We start from the raw sequence: 22,211 nt of genomic DNA, 5'->3' as shown, positions 1-22,211 counted from the left end.
CTCTGTTCCCTTGCAAGGAAATTTCAAGGCTTGCCGTGTCTGTGTCTCGTGTCACATGGGAGGATTTCTGGGTAATAACCAAGTGCACAAAACTCATCTGAGGAAATCACCGCGCCACCACCGTTTTCTCCTGACTTAATTCCCAATCAACCTTCACGCTGCCTCAATGTAATCCACAGCTGGTCATACTTACCATGACTGTATTCTTGACCTCCACAGCCTTACCAATCAAGCTCAGCCCCCCCTGTTTTTGTCCCTCATTGTGGGTGCGCAAACTAATGAGTTAACATCCCACCCGCATAGCTGCACACAAACCGCCTGGCTGATTCTTGGCACCTTTATTTCCCTCAGATGGTGCCAATAATGGAGAAAAGCAATGCCAGTGTTTGGGTTTTATGCACTGACTGTTAAGCTCTGTCTTACATGTACTGATTCCCTTTATTGGCATTAGTTGGATTACATTAGAAATCCAACTTAAACCAAATGGAAGAATATAGGGATTGATTACATGCTGCTGCAACAAGTGTGACAAGGATTTTTTTCTGTTATTGTTTGTGATCTAACAGAAAATAAGAGAAACAAGATCTAAGACAAGGCAAGACATAAAAGACATAAATAAAACATAAAAGGGATTTCAAAAAGGCAAAAAAAAGAAAAAGAAGCGCACATGCAAACCAAGGACAGAAGAAAAAACAAATTAAAATATAACATTAGAAACTAAAATAGATTACAGTGCAATCACAAAGTTACACCTACAGATATGATGTGGCTGATTTCCCTCCATCCTTAAGCATGCAAAAGTCAGCCCATTTTTCTTGATCCTCCAGATTTAAATGATAATAATTAAAAATGCATCTCACCATTTATTACCAAAACGTCTGTCTTAGTCTAAGTACAGGCGAAAAAATATTCTTTGGCATCATAAACATGAAGCAATAATTTTGAGAGAAATACAAGGAAGTGTATAAAATATTTATAAAGAGAGATATTTAAAAGTGAATATATATATACCAATGAACGAATCAAGTAAATTTTATTTGACCAGATTCCATTAAAGCTCAAAATTAACAGTTGATTGAGAAGCAGTTTCATGGCCATGTGAGGCCATAAATTAAGTAGATTAAAATCTTATTATGATTTTAAATGTATTACTCGCATTTGGTAGCAACTTCATGCAAGTGACCGCGGCCATAATTAGGCAAAAAAGTAATAAACTAAGCCCATCAGTGAGAAAGCAAAAAACATTCAGTGGCTGTTTTAAAAGTAGGGAATGAATTTGTCTTGATGCATGCTCAGTCATCCAGGAAAAGAAATTCCAAACACTCCTTTGATTGCAGCTATTCCACTGGCCACTGATCAGTGAGTGTTGATCAATTGTTATGACAATTTGCAATATAAATGATAAAGAAACTGACCTCACAGCCCTTTGTTTGCCAGTGGTGCTAGTTTCAGTCATTGTGCAAATGACCTGCAGTCACTTGGATGAGTGACGAAATGCAATGAAAACGCTGCGACCAGATGAATCAACTTTTCGGGATAAGGAATGAATTGACCAGCTCACTAAAAAGCCTGAGAGCTTGGTGTGGCTGTAGCTGAGGAGGCAGAGCATGTGATCTATTAATTGCAGGTTTAATCCCTGACTGCTGCAGTCTGTATGCCAACTTGCTGACTGACGCATCACAGTTCTGAATGAAATTATTTTTACAGGTTAAACCGAGATTAATTTGTACCAGAATGATGGGAATTAAAAAGTGTGGAGATGGAAAGAAGCAGCTCATCATTCCAAGCATATTACATCATCGTTCAAACATGATGTTTGATTGATTTGATTTTATTGATTAGCATTCAAATATATCAATGAATACAGAACAAAAATCTACCACAAAGCAAGAAAGCATGAGACAAGGCTAATCAAAAGGTATTGGCTGAAGCATTTGCTTATTCAAGATGGCGTGAATGTTGTGTTAGCCTGCAAGGCTGACTGGGTCACAAATTTTTACTGATGATGTGACTGCTGATAAAAGTAGAAGGTACTCTATGTTCAGTGCAAATGGATAATAACTGAAAGCATGCCAAAGAAAAATCAGCCCAAGAGGCAAAGAAAGTGAATATTCTTCAATGACCACGTCAGTGACCTGACCTCAGCCCCATACAGCGGCTTTACGGTGACTGAACCACAAATAAGCAGGAAGTGAAGGTGGGTGCAGTAAAGGCCTGCCAGAGTATTTAAAAGAGGGGATTACAGAAGTTAGTAATGTCCACAGGTTTTAGACTTCAGGCAGTCATTAGCTACAAATGATTTTCATCCAATTATTAAATCCATATATTTAACATTATCTTAGTCTGGCCCATTACTTTGGTGCTTCTGTAATTCCTCCGCATTTATTGCAATACTTAATTAAACCACTTAAGGGTGAAAGTCTTCACTTTAATCACATCTTGGTTATATCGTTTAAAATCGACTGTGGAAAAATGACAAAAATTACGTCACTGACCATTTAGTTATGGACCTGTCTGCGGTTTCCAATGACATTTATACTAAAAATACTTTTATCTAATCAGTTATGGTTTCGATTATAGTTTAAAAATAATTTTTGCAGAAAAGGAGTTTTGGCATCACTGTTACACCAGATCTTTACGCCATACTTGGCTGATTTAGAAGGGGATGTATCGCACCTGCCTCCAAAAGCCACCAACTGTTCATCTGCACACAGATCAGTACCAGTTTTTGGATAAGTGCACTACAAAAATATACAAATATCCCTAATGGCAGGGCCTGTCTGTCTAATCTGGTTGCTAAAAGAAAAGTAGACAATTTGATTCATTATAGCAGGAATTTTTATGATTAGAAATATAATAACAGTGCACATGAATGTATAACTGGCATCATAAAAGAGGTCACTTGGTCAGTTGAAGGTCTAATGTGTTTTGTTCTCAAAATCTCTCATCATGGAGAAGCAGGAGATTTTTTTTTTTTGTTTCATCTTGAATCTGAATTAAATATCATCCACGTGGAAGTTTAAATGTCATTTTCACCGAGAGCCCATTTATTGTACTTCCCAAAGTAACAATAACTCAGAGACTGAGCTGAATGAGAGTAAAATCATTTCCATTAGCAAAAACGTCTTTGCCCTTCCCATTGATGTGCTCTTTTAGAGATAATCCACAGTGATAAAAAAAAAACATTAAAAATTATATTCATTGTTATTATCCAGCTACCAGGTGATCTGTTACTGCGACGTGCTCAGATTTCAACCTTTCCACAGCCAACCGGGTTACTATTGAGGAATTTTAAAGTAATTGTGTAGTTAATCACGGTGATTCTTAATGAGAGCCTGCAGTATGTGTACAGTTTGTCAGAAAATCAATACACCCCATAGGTGTCAAACACATTCTCAGGATATTAGTGCACGTTAAACTGATCATTCTGAAATAACCCATTATGACAACCTAAAACAACAGATGGCTGCTGAAAGGCAACATTATTAATGCAAGGCAGATTTGCAGACAGAAACTTTAATTACTTAATAATTACCATGTGAATCAGTTTTATCTACACCATTAATAATTGATTAAATATTGTTCAGTTGCCACTTTTCAATCCCAGATGTCAGAGCCTCCAACTAACACACACATGAATTATATTAAGACTTTAAATTTCCAGGGTTTTACATGTAATAAGGTCAATAAGGTTTCCCAGTAACACTACAATAAAAAGCAAATGTTTCAGCTTCTGAATTGTCATATACAGAATGCTTATAGAAGAAGTTTCATGGACTTCAATAAATAATTCTTTTTATTTGAGTAATATAATTAACTTAGGTCCTTTTGTGCAGGTTGCTCTATAATGTTGGAGTTTGTTTCATGTTCACTGTGTTTCACAGTCAGGGAGGAAGACTCTCCTCTCACTTAATCTGACTGGAAAAGGAAGAAGATATGTCAAGTTAAATAAGTCTTCTTGCTGTTTTCTATTAATATCTTCATGGCAAAATATATTCTTAAATTTGAGTTTAAGCACTAACGTTTAGCCCCAGTGGCAAGATTATAAATCTAGAAAGGATAAAGCGACGTGGCATTTATGTTCATATCATTAATAATACAGTATATTTTAAAAGGGTGCCTAGCAGACGCAAAGGTGTAGAATATGAGAATTTTATGTAACTTTTCTTAAGAAAAAAAGGAAATGGCTATAACAAGTGGAAACCAGATAAAAGCCCCCAAATGTTTAGTCAGAGAGATGCGATAAAACACAAATTAGTTTACTTTTTTTTTTTTAACTACCCTGTGCTAAATGGCTCCATATCAGAAATAATCACACTTGATCTTAAAGTACTTTGAGAAGAACTAACTTTATTAAACGGTGTATAAAATAGTTGTCTAATCCAAGGAGTCCCAGATAAATCAGCGAATAATGACAAGAGCCATGACTTCCCACTCCTCTTCTGAATATAGATGTGTCCAAAGCAAGAGGACAGTGAGGACTCTTTTCATATTAAGCAACACATTAGCGATGCAGCGAGCTCCAGAGTGCTCGGTTGTTATTGGAGACGAATTTTTTGTTTGACAGGCAAGACGAGGCCAGTGTGTGGGGCCCTTTTGCTGGAGTGTGATTAGCATTGCAGATGCTGGTTTCTGTAGGCGTCAGTTTCAACAAACTCAAGGTTCCCCGTCTCCAGTGCACGATTAAAATGTAACAGTGATGCGTGGTTAATTCGCAGGAGCAGTATTATGCTGCAACACTCAAAGAGCCTATTTTTTGCTCAGGTGTATATTGCACCTCCTCCTGCATGGGCTTTTTTTGCACCTCCTCTTGCACATAAATACACACAAGGGCTGCAACCACACGAGTTTCTCTGTGCTGAAGTCTAATATGTCTCAAAGCTGCCAACAGCTATTACTTTCTGCAGGTATTCAATATCAAAAATTAATGTGTGAATATGAAAGGGAAATGAGGGGATTCGTGACTTTCCTCGAGAAACGAAGGTAAAGATGAATTAATTTTAGTATTAGAATTTAGCACAGAAAGCAAAAGTAATAAGAATAACCACTGGCATGATCATAATAACCGTAATAATAATTGGGATGATCCACAATAGTCAGTAATCCTCAGTCCTAATAAATAAAGGGATCATAAAAACATCATCTTCGTGTAATTTAGGTCCATTAAGGTTATGACCCTCCCACAGACAACCAGTGTAGTATTGATCAGCTTTAAAGTATGTGATCAATCAAACCGCATCATATCTGTTAGTGTAGACAACAGTAGAAGCTGATTCTTAATGAAAGCCTGCAGCATCGGGGCCATTTATCAGAAAATCAATATACACTATTGGTGTCAACCTACGCTGTATACACACAAACACACACAGTTGGACATGGGTCCAGCTTGTAGTGGGTGTTCTGTGTGTGCATGGGTTGCCATTAGTATAGGAAGTGCAGGCAAAAAAAACCCATCATTGAGCTGTGCTGTGTGGCATTTTAAAGACTAATATATTATTCATGAAGAAATTTGATTGTCTGTAGTTTTTTATCCTCTTACACTTCATCATTATGTGTTCATTTGTTCATAGCGATATTAGCTTTGGGGTAGTTTTGGCATACAGCCGGTTTCTTCTGTTTAGATAAAAAACAACCTTTAGATTTACCTACTTTGTTAAACTGCTTTGAAACTCAAATATCCAACTGAATACACGAGTAAACTGGCACCAACTCAATGCTTTTACATATGTAGAATTGGTCAAAGTGACCAGAAGAGTTTCTAGGAGGATGTTGGAAACTCCATAACCACCTCTGGGGTTCACACAGGATGGCCCAGAAAAAGAAAAAATCATGTAAAGGTGTGTGGGATAGTTTCTTGGCACAAATTGGGCCTCTTAGGACCAACTAAGCATCATTTAAATGCCACAGCCTACCTGATTATTATTGTTGCTCATGTCTGCTATCTTGCAGGGGAATAACAGAACATGTCACTGAGTTAGGATCATTTCAAGGTGGTTTCTTTAACACGACATAGAGTTCACTGTACTAAGCAGTCCACACTCACAGTTTCCACATCCTAGTCTTAGATCTTATATAGCACCTTTGGGATTTTGGTGTGATTTGCATCATGAACGTGCCGCTGATACATCTGCAGCAGCCAAAAACCAAAATCTCTGAAGAATGTTTCCAACACCTTCTTGATTTTATGATACGAAGAATTTAAGCAGCTCTGGAAGAGAAAAGAGGGCCCAACCCAGTACTAACGATATGTACCTAATGAAGTGTCAGGTGAGTGTAATTTATAGCATCTTGGTAACCTTTTCACTACTGTAGTAATTGGGACTGTATAACTGTATTATTTAGGAAATTACTCAGAATACGTGGTGTGTAACATACGTTGTTGTGATTTGACAGCCCACGTTCTTCCAAGAGATTGTTCACTTATTAAACAAGACCTGCGTATATGCAAACTCATATAGGCACAACCTAAATAGGTATATACAAAAATGTTGCCATGGTGAGCTAGAAGATGCTACAAAGTTTTGTGACATACTGCATTCTGAATGTTGTAAGGGGTTAATTTAATACCAACTGTGAAGCTTTCAAGTAATTTCCATGCGCAAACTAGTGATGGGTAAAATTCAAGTTCCTCCTTTTCTACAGTGAAACATTTTCAGGAATGCTTACATAGTTTAAACCAGACAACAGGAACCAATAATTGATAGCTGTTCTTCCATTCATGCTAATAATGATCTCACTGTAGTTCCATCCTGCAAACTTAATGTATAATCTTTTATTGCCTTAATGCAAGTCAGTGTATACTTTACACATATTGTAGCATTGCAGATTGTTGTGACGATTGAATGAAAACACCTCTGAGGTGCTAAAAGTCAAAATGTTTAGAAGTATCTGCCATTCTTGCTGCTATATATAAATGCGCTCAGCTCTCAGCAATGTCAGGAGCAAATAATGGTGCACATCCTTTCCATTGAGAAATGAGAAAACATTGCAACAGGCAGGTCTCTGGAGGACACTCTTGCAAGAGATGCCAGTAAAATTGGGGGGGAAAGCACAAAGAGTTCTTCAGGTTAGTGTGGGCAACCTTCCTCTGGCACTGTCACAAACACAGAGGGAGGCTGACATTAGACACTTCCACGATATGTATTCTCAGGGTTGGGACTAACGCGTTATTAAGTAACGCGTTACAGTAACTACGTTATTATTGTGGTAACGAGCACGGTAACTAGTTATTATGCCAAAATCAGGAACGCATTAGTCGTTACTGGGATTTAGATAGGGTCGTTACTTCGTGTGGTGGCTATCACGGAGCTTCCACAGATTCAGTAACATTAGCAAGTGGTGGAGGCCAGCAGGTGGATGAAGGAAAGGGGACGCAGAAGGAAAAGAGACCGCCGGTCCAAGTGTGAACTGAACTTCAGGTAAGAAGTATGACCTGCAGTCTCTCTGGGTCAGATATAAACCAAGTTTAGGTGGAGTTTATTTTCGTTATTCTGACTTTTTCCGTACTGCATACTAGCTAGCATGACGGAGTTTCTATACAGCTGGGTGGTGCTATGAAGTTAATGATGTTGAACTTTATTTTGTTCATAAGTTATTAGAGTTGCCAACCGTCCCGTCTGGTATTCAGAGAAAATATTACGCGTTTCTTATTGAGGTGAAAAGGAACAGTTTGTCCCGTAATTCAGCTACAATGAAAAAGGCACAAAGCTGGAGTTATTCTGTGTCTTTGCTGCACAGCTGCCTCTTCTTCTCTCATTCTCCCCCCTCCCTCTCCCGTTTCTACTTCAATCATGAAAACTGATCAATGATCAGCTGATCGGCTCTCCTGTTTGTTTATCGCTCACTTTGCCGAAAGAGGAAACCAGCAGATGTCGCGGTAAACAACAGCAGCACATTTAAGCTTGATCAGCTATTGTTAGAATTTATTTAATATTAATTTCTAGTATCAGCTGATGTTTGCTGGAGCCACAGCTGTAAACCTGCTGGTCATGATATGGTTTGGTTATCTGGTGAGAGGGAAACATGAAGATGAAACCAGGAGATGTCCTTACTGGATCATCAGAGCTGAACAGGTGATGGAGAAACAGGTTTACCTTTTAGGTGACATGAATGAGTTGAAGGGAAGTTATGAACTGTTTCTGAGAGACAAATAACACCAGGATCCTTTTTTAGGTAGCTGACAGCTGGTAACTGTGCAGGTGCGGATCTAGCAAAGTGTTGCCAGGGGGGCATGTAGGGCATTAACAGGGAGAGGGGGGCACAAAGAAATACTTTTCTTTCTTATTCTCATTTAAAATGTCTAGCTTTTAAAAAATAATTATCTGAGTCTTACAACAAACGATTGACAGATTGATACATATATACCATCAGAACAGTGTACATCACTGTCACAACAGTGTTTATTTTCATTCAAAGGCTTTATGATTTTTCCTATAATGGTGGGCCGGTCTCTAGTCAAAATGCCCGGGCCAATTTTCTGTCCCAGTCCAGCCCTGTATGCAGCTCATCTGCAGTCTGGTGTTGCCTACATCTTCCTATTCAGAAGGCAGAATTTCTGAGTTCTGAGTACAATCGAAAGCACCACGACTGCATTTTTTGTGTTGCATGTAAAAGGCGCACATGACTCTGTGACGTAGGCTAGAATCATGGCAGCAGTCAATGACGGTCCAGGCGTGGGATTTCTCTCGTGGAAATATGCATTATACATTATACAATTCTGAGTAAAACCAAAGTTACTTTCCCTAGGAACTAGTTACTTTGAAAGTAACGAGTAACTTGAAGTAACTGAGTTACTTTTGAGAGAAGTAACTAGTAATGTAACTAAGTTACTATTTTAAAGTAACTTACCCAACACTGTGTATTCTATATTGTTTATGAGCACAGTTTGTAGAAGCAGCTTTTTATAAAGTGGTGCGTTCATTTACACTTTAGTGCAAAGAGTGATATTTTCCTGCACCTGTGAATTTTTCCGAGCTTAGCTAATGAGAACTTATGAGAAGTTTCAGTATTCAGTGTTTCTCCTGGGTAGAAACAGCCTCAACATTATGTTGCACCATCCAAAGTTTTTAATTCTCTAAACTTGTTAGCTGCTTGTAGGTTAGTAGGAACTCAGTGAACCCTTTTAATTTTTAAAGTAACTTTAAATTCAATAAAAATTCAAGTGCCAAAATTCTGGACTACACTAACAATACACATGAGGCTTTTCTCAGAACCAAGTTAATCCCAACATTCCCAACAATAAAGCATGCCGTTTAATCACAGTGAATCATGCTAGCTGAGTTTACAAGCTGCTGCTAGCATTAGCTCCTAAGCTTCAAACCACTGGGTCATGTTAAACAGCTACATTTTAATGGATGTGCCCATGTTATATACAATATAATTAATTTGTTAGCTACTCTGCACAATCTCCACACCAAATAAAGATTTATTACCGGTGTGAACTGGCTCTATATACAACAGCAGACACTTTATTAGGCACAACTTGCTAGTATTGGGCTGCCTTCAGAAGTAGCTTAATTCTTTGTGTGAGAAATTCGAGAAGATGCTGAAAACAGTCCTCAGAGACTTTGGCATTGACACGATAACGTTGCAGTTGCTGCAGATTTGCATGTGCATGATGTGAATCTCCAGTTCCACCACAGCCTGTGCTCTGTTTGATTGAGATCTGATGCAGGAAACCAGATTTGAGCTTTGTGCACATTATCCAGCCATCAGCAGCCATCAGAAAATGGGTACTGTGTGGTCGTAAAGGGATGCAATAATACTCAGGTAGGCTGTGGTATTTAAATGATACCCAGTTGGTGCTAATGGGCCCAAAGAAAATATTTTTATTCCATTACACTGAACCCATCAGCCTGAACTGTTGATGCAAGACACGGTGGATCCACACTTTCATGTTGGTTACACCATCTGAGTGTTGCAGGGGACATTGAGACTCATCAGACCAGGTAATGGTTTTCCAGTCTTCTAATGTTGAATTTTGGTGAGCTCAATTTCCTGTTCTTGGCTGACGGAAGTGGCAACCGCTGTGGTTGTCTTCTGCTGCTGCAGCCCATCTACTTCAAGGTTTGACATTTAGAGATGCTCTCCTGCAAACCTTGGTTTCCAATGAGTTACATTTGCTTAATGGTCAGCAATGTGGCCATTTTTCTCTGGCGGCTGGCATCAAGAAAGTATTTTCTCACTAAGAAGTGCCGCTCACTGGATGTTTTCTCTTCTCCTCTCAGACCATTCTCTGTAAACCCTAGAGATGGTTCTTTGGGAAAATCCCAGTAGATTTCTGAGCTACCCAGACGAGCCCATTTAGCATCAACTGCCACACCACATTCAAAGTCACTTAAATCACCTTTGTGTCACATTCTGATGTTCAGTTTGAACTTCAGCAGGTCATCAACTAACACAGATGTTTTTATGCTTAAATGTTTTGCATTGCAACCATGTGATTGGCTGATGAGATATTTATGTTCTCGAACAGCTATACCTTATGAGTATAAATACAACTGGGTTAAAAATGAATTGAATTACTTTATAACACTTTTTAAACACTCTAGATTTTCATGATGACAGGATTCAAACTGATTAGATCATTTCACAGCTTTTTGAATTGACTTATTCCAGCAGGGACCAACAGGAGAGACGAGGAATTAAGTGTGACATAAGCCCACAGCCAGATTCGATATGAGAATATCAGACTGCCTGCGAGCCCTCCCACCCTCATCTCTTTTCATTCTCAACAGTGAGGTCCGTAACCCTGCATCTCCAGGAGTTCTTCCTGCATCTGGCCCATATTCTATCATTAGCTCCCCCGCCCCTTCTCCCCCACTACCTCCCTCCATCTCTGTTACTGCAAATTCACTTTAGTCACATGTACAGTAAAAATGATAGAAATGCATTAGGGCAAAATAGATAGAACATTGTGCAGGTGATAGAGTATAAAGCCCAGAGGAGTCTTTGAAAGCAAAACAAAATGCAGCTGAAATGAGCAGAGATGGGTTCTAAAGACTTCACTGAAATGGACAACAGAGGGGAAGTGATGGCAAAGGGAGCAGCGCGGCAATGTCATTTCAGGTTGTCAAACTCTACAGCATGAAATTAAGCAAACCAGGTGGGGAGAATGAACGTTAGAGCAGTGGTAGGTGAGGGGGAGCTTGATTCAAATCAGAAGTTTGACTCTTTAATGCAAAGATAAACTGCCCTGAATTCAGGATTCAAAACACAAATGCAGCTATGAACGATGTGCAAAGCAAATGCTGAATCTTTTTGCTTTCATGTTGCATTTTCTGATGCTTTTGCAGCAGCCGGGAAAATAAATGAAACATCACCCTGTGAAGTAAGAATAACGCAGCATCTACACAGTGGATTTCTTTATGAAAGAGTTCAATGAATAGCAAAATAAAAGTCTGGTATAAAAAGACACTATTCACATTATGCTTCCCGAGCGTAATAAATGACACCAGGTGATAGGCAAACACAAATCAAACTGATTTCCTGACATCATATCCTCGGTAATAAAAACAGCTGCTGATTGCCTGTCATGTGTGATAGAGGGAACGAGACCGCCTGCTGTTGCACATTTCAGAACAAATATTGCTCCGGTCTCAGATGGTCAACATGGCTTTATCCACCTCTGTGACAGGACGCGAGATGGCTTTGCTTGAGCGCTCGGTAATAGCACAAATAAAAAACAGTAAGTGCTGATACAGAGAGGTTGTTTGTTCGGTGGTAGAGAACAGATCGGTGCTCCTGGGGAGCACCTGCTATACTGTAGTAACGACCCTGTCAATACGATTGGCCCACAGAGCTTCAGTCTTAATGCACTCACCCGCTTGTCATTATAAAGCACTTGAAAGAACAGAGAGGCCATTATATTCACAGTGTAGCACCAGTTGTGGAGCCCGTGGCCTCTCAGCTGTCCTGTTGCGTGGACACCAACGCTCTGGCTGATCCTCTGTCTGAGAGCACACTCCTTGCCGTGGGGGCTGTTTGGCTGGTTGACGGCCAAAGCCGCAGCTTCAGTGGCTTTTCAGGATGACAGCATTGGCACCACATGTCTGCAATAACTGTGTCCTTCTCTGCATCTAACGCAGAGATGTGCAGAGCTGCCTGTCAATTGGGATAATTATAAGTTTGGCTTGGTGATTTTTTGCTTTAGAAGTATGGGCTGTATTTAAAATATAGAAAAGGCCTTTGGCTCTGCAATCTTTCCAATCTCCAGCAGGAGGCCTTCCCCTTCTCAACTCATCACATTGTATGCAAGTCTATAAAAAAATTGCCCTACTAATCATTTGATTTATGAACTCAGTAGACATTTTCACAATGAATTTATGGTCTCAAAAACTAATTTTTACTTTTATTTAATACAGCACAATGTTCATTTTGTAAATTATGCTCCCATTTAGAGTAAATTTAGTGATAACTGCAAGCACATTCTAGCTATTTGTGACTGACAGCTGCTACCATGTGAGCATGTTTACCTCACTTATCACCTCCTTTAAAAATAAATGCACCCCAAGAGCCTCCAAAATGGGTGACATCTCTGTAGCTGCATCATGCACTTTTTTACAGTCTAGTGTAGCTATGTTCACACGTGCACTGCAGCGCTGAACTGAAAGTCTGTGTGATTCACTGATGTGCAAATAGGCGAATATATTCACAGCTAGCTTGTGGTCTTTCTGAGTGGTGCCTGCTGCACGTTCTGCCCAGGCAGCATCCTCACCTAAAAAAGTATTTTCAGTAGTGTAAACGCTCTGCAGACTTTGTGTAGTTTTCCTGTCTTTCTTCTCCCGACATTGTCTGGAGTTCACGTGTCAACCTTTATTTAGCAGTAGATTTGTTTTATTTTTTCATTGAGTTTCCTCACCTGTAATATTTGTGCTCATACGGGGAGGAGTGCGTCTCAGAAACTTTTGTTGCTGAAGCAGTTCTTGTTACTGATGTGGGCCCGAATACATCAAAGATGCCAGTGACAACCACAGATAACTTTTCATCAATAATTTTCACTTCATCCAACTGAGCAGAAAACTTATTTACAGTGGAAGACAGGCAGAGATGAGGATGACAAAGGAGCAGCGCAAGTAATTTCATTCGAATTCCGTTTGCCTCCGTTGTACCGCCGTGGTGGCAGAAATCTCAGCAGCAGACATCTCAAAGCCTCAGCAAAAAATATGAAAAGGTAGCCAAGCCATAGTGTGAGACAGTGAGTGATAGCGAGAAAGTTTGAACTGCCCTCTCTTAAAAATTCGGAGCCTGTTTTACATCAGAATGAGATCAAAAGTTTTCAGATTTTGGGGAAAGTGTTGTCACAATGTGAGTTGTTTGTTTTTTTTAGTTACTGTTACTGCAATGAAGGCAAATTTAATTATGACGTCGTTGCAAATAAATACCACAACTGCAAGAAATTTTACTTTTAATGATTTCAGCTACGCGTTTAGGTGCACCAGGTCTGTCCAGCGTCTTCCCCCGCCACCTGATCCAACTCACCACCAGGTGGTGATCAGTTGACAGCTCAGCCCCTCTCTTTACCCGAGTGTCCAGAACATATGGTCGCAGATCTGCTGATACGATTACAAAATCGATCATCGACCTACGGCCTAGAGCGTCCTGGTGCCACGTGCACTTATGGACACTCTTATGTTCGAACAGGGTGTTCGTTATGGCCAAACTGTGATTAGCACAGAAGTCCAATAACAGAGCACCGCTCGGGTTCAGATCAGGGAGGCCGTTCCTCCCAATCACGCCCCTCCAGGTCTCGCTGTCGTTACCCACGTGAGCATTGAAGTCTCCCAGCAGGACAACAGAGTCTCCAGGTGGAGCACCCTCCAGCACCCCCCCCCCCACCCCCCCCCAGGGACTCTAAGAAGGCTGGGTACTCTGAACTGCCACTCGGCGCATAAGCGCAGATGACAGTCAGGACCCGTTCCCCGACCCTAAGGCGCAGGGAACAAACCCTCTCGTCCACCGGGAAAAACCCCAACGTACCGGCAGCAAGCCGAGGGGATATTAAGATACCCACCCCAGCCCGCCGCCTCTCACCAAGGGCAACTCCAGACTGAGACAGAGTCCAGCCCCTCTCCAGGAGACTGGTTCCAGAGCCCAAGCCATGTGTAGAGGTGAGCCCGACTATATCTAGCCGGTACCTCTCAACCTCACGCAGGAACTCAGGCTCCTTCCCCACCAGAGAGGTGACATTCCATGTCCCTATTGCCAGTCTTGGCAGCTGGGGGTCAGTCCGCCAGGGCCTCCGCTCCTGGCCGCCACCTGGCACACAATGCACCCGACCCCTATGGCGCCTCCTGCGGGTGGTGGGCCTGCGGGAGGATGGGCCCATGTCTCCTCTTCGGGCTGTGCCCGGCCGGGCCCCATGGACTAAGGCCCGGCCACCAGACGCTCGCCCTCGGGCACCCTCCCCAGGCCTGGCTCCAGGGCGAGGCCCCGGTAACCCTATCCCGGGCAGGGTAAACTGTTCCCTCGGTGTCCTTTTCATAAGGGTCTTAGTGAGGGTGTGCTGGGAACGTCTAGCAGAGGCCCCAGTCCGCGAGATCTTCAACGCACACCTCCGGCAGAGCTTCAACAGCATTCCGAGGGAGACTGGGGACATTGAGTCCGAATGGACCATGTTCAGCGTCTCCATTGCCGAAGCTGCTGCATTGAGCTGCGGCCGCAAGGTGGTTGGTGCCTGCCGTGGCGGTAATCCCCGAACCAAATGGTGGACACCAGAGGTGAAGGGAGCCACTAGGCTGAAGAAGGAGTCCTATTGGGCTTGGTTAGCCTGTGGGACTCCGGAGGCAGCCGACAGGTATCGACAGGCCAAGCGGAATGCGGCTTGGGCAGTGGCTGAAGCAAAAACTCGGGTGTGGGAGGAGTTCGGAGAGGCCATGGAAAAAGACTTTCGGACTGCCTCGAAGAGATTCTGGCAAACCGTCAGACGTCTCAGGAGGGGAAAGCGGTGCTCTACCTGCACTGTGTATAGTGCTGGCAGAGCGCTGCTGACGTCGACTGAGAAAATTGTCAGGCGGTGGAAGGAATACTTCGAGGTCCTCTTTAATCCCACTGACACGTCTTCCGAGGAGGAAGCAGAGTCTGGGGATGAGGGGAATGACCCGCCAATTTCCGGGGGCGAGGTCACTGAGGCAGTTAAACAACTCCTTGGTGGCAGAGCCCCTGGTGTTGATGAGGTCCGCCCCGAGTTCCTGAAGGCTCTGGACGTTGTAGGGCTGTCCTGGTTGACACGCCTCTGCAATGTTGCGTGGAGATCAGGGGCAGTACCTGTGGACTGGCAGACCGGGATGGTGGTCCCCATCTTTAAGAAAGGGGACCGGAGGGTGTGTTCCAACTACAGGGGGATCACACTCCTCAGCCTCCCTGGGAAAGTCTATGCCAGGGTGCTGGAAAGGAGAGTTCATCCGTTAGTCGAACCTCGGATACAGGAGGAACAATGCGGTTTTCGTCCTGGTCGCGGAACACTGGACCAGCTCTTTATCCTCTCCAGGATACTTGAGGGTGCATGGGAGTTTGCCCAACCAGTCTACATGTGTTTTGTGGACTTGGAGAAGGCATTCGACCGTGTCCCTCGGGGTGTCCTGTGGGAGGTGTTGCGGGAATATGGGGTGTCTGGCCCATTGCTACGGGCCATTCGATCCCTATACAACCGTTGCAAGAGCTTGGTTCGCATTGCCGGCAATAAGTCGGACTCGTTCCCGGTGGGTGATGGGCTCCGCCAGGGCTGCCCTTTGTCTCCGGTTCTGTTCATAATTTTTATGGACAGGATTTCTAGGCGCAGCCAAGTGGCGGAGGGCTTTCGCTTTGGTGGCCTCAGAATCTCATCTCTGATTTTTGCAGATGATGTGGTTCTATTGGCTTCATCGGGTGAGGGCCTCCAGCTCGCACTGGAACGGTTCGCAGCCGAGTGTGAAGCAGCGGGAATGAGGATCAGCACCTCCAAATCTGAGGCCATGGTTCTCAGCCGGAAAAGGGTGGAGTGCCCACTCCGGGTCGGGGATGAGTTCCTGCCCCAAGTGGAGGAGTTCAAGTATCTCGGGGTCTTGTTCGCGAGTGATGGGAGAAGGGAGCCGGAGATCGACAGATGGATTGGGGCTGCAGCTGCAGTAATGCGGACGCTGCACCGGTCCGTCGTGGTGAAGAGGGAGCTGAGTGTAAAAGCGAAGCTCTCAATTTACCGGTCGATCTACGTCCCTACCCTCACCTATGGCCACGAGCTGTGGGTAGTGACCGAAAGAACGAGATCGCGGATACAAGCGGCAGAAATGAGCTTCCTCCGAAGGGTGGCTGGCCTCTCCCTTAGAGATAGGGTGAGAAGTTCGGCCATCCGGGAGGGGCTCAGAGTAGAGCAGCTGCTGCTCCACATCGAAAGGAGCCAGCTGAGGTGGTTCGGGCATCTGACAAGGATGCCCCCTGGGCGCCTCCTGGGTGAGGTGTTCCAGGCATGTCCCACCGGGAGGAGGCCCCGGGGCAGACCCAGGACACGCTGGAGAGATTATATCTCTCGGCTGGCCTGGGAATGCCTTGGTATTCCCCCGGATAAGCTGGAGGAGGTGGCTGGGGAGAGGGAGGTCTGGGCCTCTTTGCTTAGGCTGCTGCCCCCGCGACCCGGCCCCGGACAAAGCGGATGAAGATGGATGGATGGATGGATGGATGATTTCAGCTACAAAATGCCTTTTGTAAATTTATGATTTTAAAGTCTTACGCAACTTTGCATTCACTTTACCGTCACTAAACTACTTCTGAATATTTTTTGTTATCAAATCAACAACGTTTTAAGATTTAGTTATGACATAATATCTAATTAGAAATTATAAAAATATTCCATGTTAGGGCAAATTGACTGTAAATACAGCAATCCTAGCCTTGCACACCAGATTCTGCAACACCACACTGAGATTTGAAGGGATAACATGGCTGAGTTTATGTATAAATTGCTGTGTGCAGCCTCAGAGCAAGCTCTGCTAATTTTTAGTAATTTGTTGTCTCTGCATGTTTGCCAAAATAAGTGCATTTGCTGTAATGCTGTAAGAGTCTTGCAATCCAGCTGGCAAACACACCGGAATAAATCTAAGCATTTCACCGTGTAATTGAGGAAGAGCACAGGGTGTCTGCTGAAAGACGGGTTTTCGGCAGAACAAATATTCCGGAGGTGTCTGAATGTTACACTTTGGAGCAGCTGAGTGAAGACGGAGCTGCTGTTGGGACAGTGACAATTTGATGAGAGAACATCCCGAGTTTGTTGCAATTTCCTAATCCCGCAAAATGTGTAAGCTTCCCTTCTCGCCGTGTTTGTCAGCTGCTTTGGGGGTTAATTAGCATAGCGGTGCTGGAAATGGATCCACTGCAGCAGAAGACTGTCCCTTATTTCACACAGTGGACAGACTTAACAATCTCACAGAGACAGCCCAAATTTCAGGAAACCATAAAAGTTATGTTTTGCTAAATACTGTGACTTACCTGCCTTTCTGTAAAATAACACTGTGAACCTCTCGGTTTTGTAACACCTAAATAAAATGAATAAATCCCACATAAAATCCAGGTGTTCAGAGAAAAACTGTATATGGTGTCATATTGTTGACATAATGAGTAAATGCTCTACCAGCTGGAATGAAATGACACTCATTTCTCGCCACTGTGGAGCTGAGAGTTTTGAATCAAAGCACAAGTAATGGCACGTTTTCATTTCAGCCTTATAAAGCTGTCAGCTTCTCTTTAACTCATTATTATTGCTTAAACCATGTGTTCCCTGAAACTCATTGCCCATACAAATGTAGCTACCTTATTACTCATTATTATTTCCTTTTACCTTGTATCTTCCCCAAAGTATCTCTTTGTTTGCTGTGCTTCACACTAGACCGTTTTTTTCTTTATATGATTTCAAGCCCAAAATATGCCTCAGTTTGCGTTAGCATCTCAGCTCTCCTCTCTCACTGTCTCTTTGTTTCGTGCTGTTGCAGGGCACAGTGTTCTTCATGGGGGTTTCCTTTAGAAAGCATTGAAATACTGTCCTTTCATATGCCTCGCTGATTTATTAATTACTCAACACAGCATTTTCACAGTCACAGTTGACATTGAGGATGCATTGGAGTTTCATGCTTGGGTGCAGTTAGCGGTCGCACTGTATGCATGTCGCCCCGGACATGTGCTGTACAACAGAGGGGTGCACCAGTTAGCGCTGTCACCCTAAAGCAAGAATGTTGCATATATGTCTCCCTGCTCGTCTTTGGAGTATCACCCACAGATACACATGTCACGTTAATGAGTGATTTCACAGTATATTAACATGAATGGCTTTCTCTCTCTCTATTTGGCCTGTGATTGACTGACAGCCTGTCCACGGTGCACTAAACCTTTCACTTTGTGACAATTAGAATAGGCCCCGCCCTCCCTGTGACCCTGAATCCATCCATTTGTCCATCATCCATCTGTTCATCATCAATATGCTGATTCCAAGATCAAAACTCCAAGAAATTTCAGATGTTGTAGGTAGCAGATCCATTTCTCCATTCTTTGGAGGCACAGTTTTTTCAGTAATTCACTATGGGAGTCATTAAAGGGAGGATAATTGCTGGAATATTTTACTTAAGAAGTTCTGGTGCTTCCGTTACATTTTCCTCAAGTCGCAGGTCTCACAAGAGAACAGTAAGCAGGCACTCTGAGACATATGCAGGATTGTACAGTATCTCATTAATCTGTTGTAAAGCACATTAAGGGAAATCTTTTGTAACAAAGTATTTTAATTTCCTTTTTAGTTGCACCAGTTGCTGCTTTGTATTTCATGGTTTAAGCAGGTGACTTGTCTATGAGATAGAAAAGCCCTTCAGTTGTCTTTAACAGGAATATCAAATGAAGCTAAATTTCCCTTCATAGGGAAGAAAGGTTAGTATCATTTCTCCTTCTAAAAATAGGTCTTTGCGTGAGGCTGCCTCATTCTCATCTGCATGCTAGCTCTTGCCAAACCCACCATGTAACACATGACCTGTTGATCTACAGAAGGCGAGAGAAAACGAATCAAGCTGTTTGCTCCTGATTGCTCTCTAAAACATAAAAATACTGTTTCTGTGAATGACAAAAGTCGCTTTAATGTTTCCGGCCACTTATCAGCCTTAATGGATCACTGAAGCGGAAGAGAACTATCAGGGTGCACTCTGGTTGCATGTGCTAAGTGCACTCAACATTTCTGCACTGATTTGCCATTCTTGGATAATAATTTGCAAAACTACTTCTCTTTAGTACTTTTGACACAAAGTAATCAATACTCAGTTCTGTTGACTTCTCATATAATGCCAAGAACAGTCAGATTTTTTTTCTTGGGGTGTTTTAGAGAAATAAACAGAGAAGTGTTTAAATGTATCCAGTACCGATGGCTAACAGTTATGCCACCCGATACCCAAATATTTCCAATATTTTTTTGATGAACTTTTGTTACTTAAACCTGAGTTATAGTACTGCATATTTTATATTTTGGTCCTATTATAAAAGGTCAAACCAAATTTTGGCATGAGGAAGACTTTGTCTGAGTTTGGGGATTTTATTTTGCTTCGGTGATCTGCCTCCTTGAGAAGTCTACGTGGTCATAAGTTTACTTGTAAAGTGCACTCAAAAGCATTTTGGCTCATAAAGAAAAGTCTAGTCTATTTGGCTCTACTTAATAAAACCATAAGACATTGTGTCTTTTCTTGACTTATAACTGAAAGCTGTACACAGACACTGAAAGAGACTCTCTGACAGAAACATGGCCACGGTCACTGATAAGTGAAGTTGTTTTCATGTTTCTGGGTCTTTGAGTGTTTTGTAGACTCATGATTTGTTCCTTTGGATTTAAGAGATGTTTTATGGTCAAGTTCTTTATTTCTGCACAAAGAATCCAAGGAACACTGCACACCCACATGGTTTCAACTAGCAGGTTGAGTGTAGGTCTGCTCTTTAGCATAACCTGCTTGATTGTCCTTTTTGACTCTAATTAAAAACATAATTTAAAAAATAAGCATCAGGCTACATTTAGTAAAACATGAAAACGTATTAGAAAAATGTTTGCTGAGGTCAGAGATCAAGATAACCGAAGGGTTGTTTTCCAATAGAAATCTTTTCAGTAGTCGCCCCCTTCTGGTGATTAGATACAATGCAGATTTTAGGCGTCCCTGCACTGGCTTCACTTTGCAGACCTGGAGGCTGTGTTTATATTTTATTTGCAGTCAATGTGTATAACTAGCAGGCACTTACAGTCCTAGTTGTTGCACAATGACAAACTTCATAACATACTGTCCAAACCTGTTATCCCTTCATCTTTTTGTCTAAAACAACCTACTGTGTGATCTAAATTCAGGCCTAGAAAATTAAAAGGTAGACACTGAGTTGTGTCTGAGTTAGTTTGAGCAGCTGCGACTATTTATTCTGTTTCTTTTAGTTCCATTGATAGAAAATAGATAAGGTGCTAAGGGATGTGTGCCACCTGTAGTCCTCCATCCTGTGTAAAACATGGGCTTTGCTATAGAGGCCACTTTGTCTTCAGCTTTTTATATTGATTTTCTGGCATATACTTGCTTTTTCTGAATGGTGCAATTTGTAAGACTGCTAATGCTGAGACTGCTGAGCTCATGCAAACACCCAGAGTCCACCGAGGGACAGAAATGTGTGGCTTCAAGCTAAAAGATTTTCTCTGCATCTATCTCAGCTGTATGGTCTTTTTTTTACTAGCTTCCCAAGTGCTTTTTGGAATACCAGTCGTTTAAATGAGTACATGAATGAAACACTGTTTAAACATAAAATAGAAGCTCTATCCAAACACTCTGCCTTCAAGTCAGTATGAAGTCTAGCCACTGCATAGCAGTGGAAAATTTCCCTTCCCGCTTAGTAACAAGTCTTTCAAGTGGATATGAGACTTTGTGCAGTGTCTTTGGAATATTCATGCATGTGAATGTGTGCTAGCGAACATTTATGTGGCCCAAACCTGCTCCATTCCCCAAGGAGTTCACATTTCCCAGTCTCTAGCTATGTTTGCAGGCAGCCAATTATGCGGCAGGTGTAATATTGTGTGAAAGCATCCAGTGAGCTCACACAAACAATAATTTGATGCTCTTACATTAAGTCTGCGGATCCGCTGTAAACAAATCACAGGAGAAGAGCTTCTCTTTCTGTCACAGGCAGCCTCGGGCTTCTGTCACTGTTGTGGTAAAAATCCACAAATAGTGCACAGCAGGAACGGTTTCACCTAAAGGAGAGACTGAAAGCAGGTAATCTTCTCGTGCTACTGCTAGCCAGTGTTAACTGTAGAACTGCAATCCTGAGGAGCCTGAATTAATGAGAAATCCATGCAGATTTCTAATAGGGCTGTAATTATTAGATAATTAGTCAGTCGTGTCAAGTTCAAATGAATATCTGCATTTTGTTCTGTTGGTGGGATAAATCCAATTTAAAAGATGCCACTGTTGGCACAAAAAAGATGTCGTTCGGTGTTTGTCTCTATTTTAAATGCACATCTATATAGCCATCTGTTGGTCCAGCCATACCTTTTCTTCTTCTTGGCTGAGCAGGAAGTTCCAGATGGAGTTATCCCCCGCCCCACTTTCCAGTTACTCCTGAGTGGTCCTGACACATTTGCAGGTCAGATTAGATATATATGACATCTACAGCAAGTTCGCGCTCTGCCCCAGGTTGCCTCCCAGGACCTGAAGAAGATGTCAAAGAGGCATTTTAATTGGATGCCTGAAGCACTTCAGCTGCCCCAGTCCCCACCAAATGTCCAAACAACAAACTCAACTGTTTGGTCTCATTCTTCTGGTTATTACCCAGAACATGTGGCCATAGGTGTGGGTTGGAATGAAAATCAACTGGTTAAACCAAAGCTTTGTCCTCAGGCTCTGCCTTCTCTGCACCACAGCGGTCCAGTTCAACGCTCAGATTACGCCCATTTCATGCTCCACCTCTGCGTCACTCGTGAAACCAGAGATCCTTAGATACTTAAACTTATTCACTTGGAGCAGTGACTCTCATTCAGCAGGTGAAAACCACTGTGAAAACAACGGCCTCAGACTTTGAGGCGCTGACTCTTTTCTAGACTGCTTCACAGGTTCAAACTACCCCACTCCGAGGTCAAGGTCATACTCAGATGACACCAGCACAACCATGTGATCTACAAAAAGCAGTTGGAAGCTATGCCATGAAATGACCACAAAAAGGTACCAGAGTTTGGAGAACTTTGAAAAAAGAAA

At 42.4% G+C, this 22,211-nt stretch overlaps 1 protein-coding gene across 2 annotated transcripts in view; it reads left to right on the top strand.

Annotated features, from left to right (window-relative positions):
* lingo2b (leucine rich repeat and Ig domain containing 2b) overlaps window positions 1–22,211 on the top strand; it is a 41,161-nt gene that overhangs the window by 2,005 nt on the left and 16,945 nt on the right. Inside the window, exon 1 of one of the 2 annotated variants that reach the window (XM_085257586.1) lies at window positions 7,398–7,418. The exons of the other annotated variant lie outside the window; for it this stretch is intronic. The gene's annotated coding sequence lies outside the window, so the exon portion shown is untranslated. Of the gene's footprint in view, window positions 1–7,397; window positions 7,419–22,211 lie in introns of those variants that run through there. 2 annotated transcript variants of the gene reach the window in all.

Source organism: Mchenga conophoros, linkage group LG19, assembly GCF_057382185.1.
Source record: "Mchenga conophoros isolate Kocher_MC1m ecotype Shallow Benthic linkage group LG19, M_conophoros_male_GT1.1, whole genome shotgun sequence".
Taxonomy (NCBI): Eukaryota; Metazoa; Chordata; class Actinopteri; order Cichliformes; family Cichlidae; genus Mchenga; species Mchenga conophoros.
The sequence above is the reverse complement of the archived record's forward strand: the minus strand, read 5'-3'. Positions and strand labels throughout refer to the sequence as shown.